A 6,552-nucleotide genomic window follows, 5' to 3' on the forward strand; every position below is an offset into this window, starting at 1 on the left:
AAAGGTAAGGATATGCCTGATGGACGCCCGACGCGGCGCCACCTTCAAGTCAACGCACCATGCGTCAAAAACCTTCCACACTCTAGCATACGTAAGAGTAGTTGAGGATCTGCGCGCTCGAAGCAACGTAGTAATAACCGCCTCGGAATACCCTTTCTTCCTCAACTGCCTCTGCTCATAAGCCAAGCTGCCAGACAAAAGCGATCCGCCCGATCGAAAAATACTGGACCCTGGCGAAGGAGATTCTGAAGGTGACCTAGCCGCAGTGGCCCGTCCACTGCCAAATTTATGAGATCCGCGAACCACGGACATCTCGGCCACTCCGGAGCCACGAGAATCACCAGACCCCGATGGGACTCTATGCGCCGTAACACCTTTCCCACCAAGGGCCACGGAGGGAACACATAAAGAAGATTGTGAGGAGGCCACGGAAGAACCAGTGCATCTACTCCCTCGGAGCAGTGCTCCCACCTTAGACTGAAGAATCGCGCTGCCTTGGCGTTCAGCGGAGTTGCCATCAAGTCCACGCATGGCACCCTCCAGCACCGAGTTATAAGAGACATCGCCTCTGTCAACAGCTCCCACTCCCCCGGATCTAGGCACTGTCGACTGAGGTAATCTGCTTGCACATTGTCCACCCCTGCAATAAGGGTGGCCGCGATGCGATCCAAATGACGTTCCGCCCAGGCCATCAACACGGACGCTTCAGCCGCCACCGACCGACTCCTTGTTCCTCCTTGACGGTTTATATATGCTACCGCGGTCGCATTGTCTGAGAGGACTCTCACTGCCCGACCGCGTACCATCGGCAGAAGTTGACGCAAGGCCAGACGAACCGCCCTGGTCTCCAGCCGATTGATGGACCATTTGGATTGATGCGGAGACCACGTCCCTTGCACCGCCCGGGTGTGACATACCGCCCCCCAGCCGGAGAGACTGGCATCCGTCGTCAGGACTATCCAAGGCAGAGGTTCTAAGTCCACGCCTTGAAGAAGATGAACCGGGCTCAACCACCAGTGGAGACTGGACCGGGCCGGCTCCAGTAATGGTAACACCATGTCGTAATCCTCGGATCTGTGATCCCAACGAGAGAGAAGGGCTTTTTGCAAAGGCCGCATATGCGCAAAAGCCCACGGTACCATGGCCAGAGTAGAAGCCATATGTCCAATGACCTGCAAATAATTCCAGGCCGTGGAGAACGGGAGGTCCAACAGGCTTTGCACCTGTGTCATGAGATTGAGCATCCGCTGGCGAGGCAGGAACACCTTGCCTACCGACATGTCGAATCGGGCTCCCAAGAACTCCAATTGCTGAGTCGGATTCAACTGACGTTTCTTGAAGTTGACTACCCAACCCAGCGCCTGCAGTTGCTGCACCACCAACCGAACCGCTCGCTTGCATGCTGATTCCGACTTCGCCCGGATGAGCCAATCGTCTAGATACGGATGCACCAGTATCCCTTGTCTGCGTAGCGACGCTGCGACAACCACCAGAACCTTGGTGAAGACTCTTGGGGCCGTCGCCAACCCAAACGGAAGGGCACAGAACTGGAAATGGTTCCCTAACACCATGAACCGTAGGAATCTCTGGTGACGTTCCCGGATTCCAATATGGAGATACACCTCTGTTAAGTCCAAAGAAGCCAAAAATTCTCCCTTGTGGACGGCCGCAATAACAGATCGTAGCGTCTCCATCCGAAAACGAGGAACGCGTAAGGCCTTGTTGACCCGCTTCAAATCCAAAATTGGTCTGAACGTGCCTTCCTTCTTGGGCACCACGAAGTAGATGGAATACCGGCCCGTGCGACGTTCGGCTGGCGGAACGGGGATTACTGCCCCCAGTGTCCTCAACCTGTCCAATGTTTGAGGAATCACCCGCTGTTTTTCCCCGAGGACCGCATGGTGACACCAGAAAAAGATCCCGGAGGGGACGAGCAAAATCCAACTCGTAACCGTGACTGACCACGTCGAGGACCCACTGGTCCGAAGTTATCTTGACCCACTCCTCCCGAAATAGGGCCAATCGACCCCCGATGCACGGAATGGGGGAATGGGTCTGCGCACCATCATTGTGTAGTTGTTTTGTTGGAGGCAAAGGTCGGAGAAGATCCTGAACGCTGGGGCCGTCTACCACGAAAGGAAGAATTCCAAGACGGCGCCCTCGATGCTTGCTGCCTCTGCAGAAGGAAGCCACTCCTTCCCATACGGGACCGGCGTTGCCCCCGGAATTGACCTCTGGTATTCCCGAAGGGTCTAGACTACCGGGGTCTGTCTTCAGGCAACTTATAAACCTTGTTGTCTCCCAAGTCCTTAATAAGCTGATCCAGCTCTTCTCCAAACAACACTTTTCCCTTAAATGGAAAAGAACCCAGGCGCGACTTAGAAGAAGCATCCGCCGCCCAGCGACTGAGCCAAAGCAACCGCCTGGCGGATACTGCCGAAGACATAACGCGAGCCGAAGTCCACAAAAGATCATATAGGGCATCCGCTGTATAAGCGACTGCAGCCTCAACGCAGTTGGCCTGTTCCGCCTCGCCTGGCGGAAGATCTTGAGATGTCAACAGTTGCTGAATCCAGCAAAGAGTGGCCCATTGTACCATGCTACAACAGGCCGCGGCCCGGACTCCCAACGCCGCCACCTCAAAAATGCGCTTCAATACGATCTCCAACTTTCTGTCCTGGAGATCCTTCAACGCTATACCCCCTGAGACGGGAATGGTAGTATGCTTAATTACGGCCGTAACCGCCGAATCCACCGTGGGAGTCCTGAGAAGTTCCAAAGACTCGGACGGCAGAGGGTACAACTTATCCATAGCCCTGCTAACGCGCAAAGAAGCTTCCGGAAGGTCCCACTCCTTAGAGACAATCTGTCGCAGCTTAGGATGAAAAGGAAAAGTCGGCGGGGGGGTCTCGAAGCCCCGCCAAAGCCACATCCCCTGTGGAAGTATCCACTTCCTGGTTTGGAACCGATATCTCCAGTTCCTTTAACACCTGTGGGATCAAGAAACGCAGCTCCTCCATGCCAAACAAACGGCGAATCTGGGGATCATCCCTTCAACAGTGGTCTGACCTTCCGAGACACCCGCTGCGTCCGCGTCCGGCGATGCCGGTGCAGGATCCAGGAATTCCGGAACGCCCGCGCCCCCCTGAGGCTGTGAGCCGCGAGGTCCCACCTTCCCCTGGTCTGAAGAGGTTCTAGGGACCTTAGGAGGAGAAGGAGCAGCCCCCTCATAGCCCGCTTCTGCTTCCAAGAAAGCTTTGTGCATTAAGAGCACAAATTGTGAAGAAAATGGAACCGGCCTTTTGAGAGCATTCCCCGCGGGTGTGGGGGGGGGTCGAGGGGGGTCCAAATCGTGGGAACTTTGCGGGCTTAAGGCAGTCGGGGAGGATGGAGGAGAATCCTCTGCCTCTGTTCCCTCTATCGGCTCCGTTTCCAAAATGGCTGCCGCCCCCTTCTCTAAGGGAGGCGGGGCTGCAGAACTCGCCCTGAGCACTCCTCTTTGCCGCGCGGAGGAAACGCTGCGGGCAGCGCTCGGCCCCCGAGAGGGTCCCTCGCCCCCGGGAAGGCAGCGGGAGCAGAGACCCTCTCAGGAGAGTCGCGCCCCCGCCCCCCCGCAGGCCTTACAGGCTGAAGAACACGGCATCGGGAGCCAATCCGAGGAGCCACGCGGTCAGAGAGCAAAAGCGCGTCAAAAAAAAAAAGTAAGTGCTTAACTGCATACACCGCAGCGCGCCGGGTGAGCCAGCCACCCCCTCCGGATTCCCTGGGCTGAACCGCGGCAGGCCGGGGCTGTAATGAAAAGCGCACTGCCTGTCCCCAACAGGCCTTAAGTGGCTTCCGCTCAAAACACAATTCTCTGTATTTTTTTTTTTTTTAAACAAGCTTGCGCTGCTAAACAGCCCCCTTCAGAGGAAAAACCTCTGGAAATTTAGTACTGTGGGGGGAGGGTGACCGGCCCACCGGTAATCTCTCCCCCAAGCCCAAAGGGACACTAACACCGGGAAAGTTATAAGAGGGCAAAGCCCTTCCAAGCCTGCCACCTCCTGCCTTCTCGCTGCGCTTAAAAGCCTAAGAGAAACACCAAACTTTTTTTTTTTTTTTCAAAACTGACAAAGGAAAAACAACCAGTTGATCTAGTCAGGTAAGGTATGTAAAATTGAACCTGGAAAACTAATAACCCAAGTAGAGGATCAAGACCGCAGGTTACGCCTCTCAATCTGCTGGAGTCAGAGAAAATACTGAGGGATCGCAGGTGGCACAGTGGTATATCTAGGGGGTGCCTTTCAGCTTTTCTCTGACTCCATCTGCTGGAGGGGAGGCATAACCCAACAGTCTGGACTGATCCTGGTACGTACAGGGAAAGCCGATTTACATTAACTTGTTCAAGGCCTTTCATGATTTTTGTAGACTTCTATCATATCCCCCCTCAGTCATCTGTTCTCCAAACTGAACAGCCCCAACTTCTTTAGCCTTTTCTCATAGGGCAGCCATTCCATGCCCCTTATCATTTTGGTTGCCCTTCTCTGCACTTTCTCCAGTGCAGCTATATCCTTCTTGAGATGCGGTGACCAAAATTCCATACAGTATTCAAGGTGTGGTCTCACCATGGAGTGATACAAAGGCATTATGACATCCTTTTTATTTTCCATTCCCTTCTTAATAATTCCTAACATTCTGTTTGCTTTTTTGATAAACACAGCACACTGGCAGAGGAATTCAATCTTTTAAGGTTAGTACTCAGAGCAAAAAGCTACAAGCCAGGAGAACTTTTTGTTTGTAATCTGTTCTTTCTCTCTGTGTGACCGCTTTCCGTGCCTTGGTTTACTTCGCTGTAACTAGGCGATTCTAATAATACAGGTAACATCCTTCTCTTTCCCCTCCTCCCTTCAGAAGCTTTCAGGCCATTTGGGTGCCAGAAAGGCGCCAGTCATCCACTTTCACTGTCAGTAAACTTTTGGAAGTTTACCCTTAATGCTTTATGTAGTTAAAGGCTGCTTAGGGAGGGGAGGGGAGTTCATTAACTGCACTGATCGGCGGTTACTATACTTATCCTCAAAAGAAACATGGGGGTAACCTGCTCGGGAGTTACTACCATAAGAAGCTTGCTGAGCAGATTGCATGAACTTTTTGGTCCTTTTCTGCCATCATTTCTGTGTTACTATTTTCTTCCTTTTCACACTGATTATGACTGATGTATTTCAGTAGAATCTAAGGGCCTGATTTTAAAAAGCATTTACTCACTTGAAACTGGATTTTACTCGAGTAAATGCACTTTACTCGTATAAGTGGGCTTTTGAAAATTGCTACAATATATGCCATTGAATTGTCCATAGGATTTGCTCGCAGAAGTGTCCTTTACTCAAGTAAATGGCTTTTGAAAATTGCTACAATAGCAGTTACATTTACACGTGTAAATCCTTATGAAAATTACCCCCTAAGAACTGTCCCTATTTCCCCCACCCTATAGCTTCTTATTTTTTTCTATACGAACTGTTTCTCCCTCTCTACCTAAAAATACGAGTGACAGAGTTTTGGGTAGCGGTAAATGAGTGACAGCATAACTGTCCAGAAAAATGACAACCCAATGGTCCAACGCAACCCCTCCAAAGGATCTTTCAAACCAAAAGCCGGAACCGTATGGATTTAGCGACATCTGGGCAAATACTCCATTAGCGCTGGAAATCTTTGCTGTTCGGTGTCACAAGGGTCCTTCAGCCGTATAGGGAGCGGTATATTTATCCACACACACACACCCCGCCATAAACGCGGGGCCCCCTACTCACCCTGGCTGAGCTGTGCCGCTGGCAGGGGCGCAGGTTGCCCAGGGAGAACACCGCTTCGAAGAGGCCACCACTGCTCTCTGAGGTCCGCGCCTCGTGCCCTCTCCCCGGCAACCGCCCCCCGCCCCCGGCAGAGGGCCGAGCCAGCGAATAGCAAGGAGGGCTCCCTCTGAGGGGCGGAGCTACAGCAGCGCGGGGCGACTTCAGCCGACCATCGGGCCTTCTGGGACTTTTTCACGTTCCTTCATAGGAGCAATCGGTGATCTTGCGATCGCCAGCGCTGGGACGAATGGCTTTCCGTAAGGACGCAAGGAGTGATGGGCGGTAATAGCGGGGTAGGGTGGGGCTGGCACCGGCTCCGTGCACGGGAAGGGAGAGAGGGAGGCGGATTTTTGGCTGCCGGTTGTGCCCATCCTTCCCCCGGGTCTGTCTGCGGTCAGCCTCCTCTCACGCTTATTCAGGCACTGGCAGCTCCCTTTATTCCGAAGTCATATTGCCATGAAATTGTTTTACCTAATTCTGCACAAAGTTGACTTTTATTTGTTGGGGTCTAGCCGGGGAAGGGGGGTTGATTAGTTTTCCTTGGCTTCTTTATAGAAATTCTTGCTAATAAGATGCTGTATGTGCACATCCCTAACTTCTTCTGGTAGTGCCTGCAGGGCATGACCAGAAAATGAGTTATGGGGCCTGGGTCCCCAAGGATAGGGGGGGCGTAGAGGAGCAAAATGTATTAATGATTCTGCAATTGAATTCTATTCACAACATCCCAAAT

General features: G+C 52.7%; 1 protein-coding gene across 1 annotated transcript in view; it reads right to left on the reverse strand.

Annotated features, from left to right (window-relative positions):
* Nucleotides 1-5,949, reverse strand: part of LOC115091127 — a 394,241-nt gene extending 388,292 nt beyond the window's left edge. The window contains exon 1 of the mRNA XM_029601056.1: nucleotides 5,784-5,949. The gene's annotated coding sequence lies outside the window, so the exon portion shown is untranslated. The remainder of the gene's footprint in view (nucleotides 1-5,783) is intronic.
* Between the last annotated feature and the right edge of the window lie 603 nt (nucleotides 5,950-6,552).

Source organism: Rhinatrema bivittatum, chromosome 1, assembly GCF_901001135.1.
Source record: "Rhinatrema bivittatum chromosome 1, aRhiBiv1.1, whole genome shotgun sequence".
Classification (NCBI taxonomy): Eukaryota; Metazoa; Chordata; class Amphibia; order Gymnophiona; family Rhinatrematidae; genus Rhinatrema; species Rhinatrema bivittatum.